The sequence below is a fragment of the Vombatus ursinus genome, unplaced genomic scaffold (genome assembly GCF_900497805.2).
Source record: "Vombatus ursinus unplaced genomic scaffold, bare-nosed wombat genome assembly UNPS02004514.1, whole genome shotgun sequence".
NCBI classification, from domain to species: Eukaryota; Metazoa; Chordata; class Mammalia; order Diprotodontia; family Vombatidae; genus Vombatus; species Vombatus ursinus.
Genome location: NW_020944292.1, coordinates 2,359 through 2,743, shown reverse-complemented (window position 1 = coordinate 2,743; position 385 = coordinate 2,359).

Here is a 385-nt window from a genome sequence, read left to right as displayed (position 1 = left end):
ACTCTCTGTCCCTCATGCATGGAATATACTCTTTCCTCATTTATGCCTCCTGGTTTCCCTGGCTTCTTTTAAGTCCTAGCTAAAATTTCACCTTTTACAGGAAGCCTTTCCCAATCCCTCTTGTTTCTAATACCTTCTCACTTTTTGTTATTTCCAACTTAATAGATTAATTGAACATAGTTATTATATGTCTCCCCCTTCTTACTCAAACTCCTTAAGGGAAGATATTGTCTTTTATGTTTCTCTATATCCCCCATGCTTAACATGTGGTAGGTGCTATTTAATAAAGGTTTGTTGATTGACTGTCTGTCCACAGCTAACCATGGTCTGAGGAAGGCTGATAATAACATTAGCTAGCATTTATATAGTGTTTTAAGGCTTACAA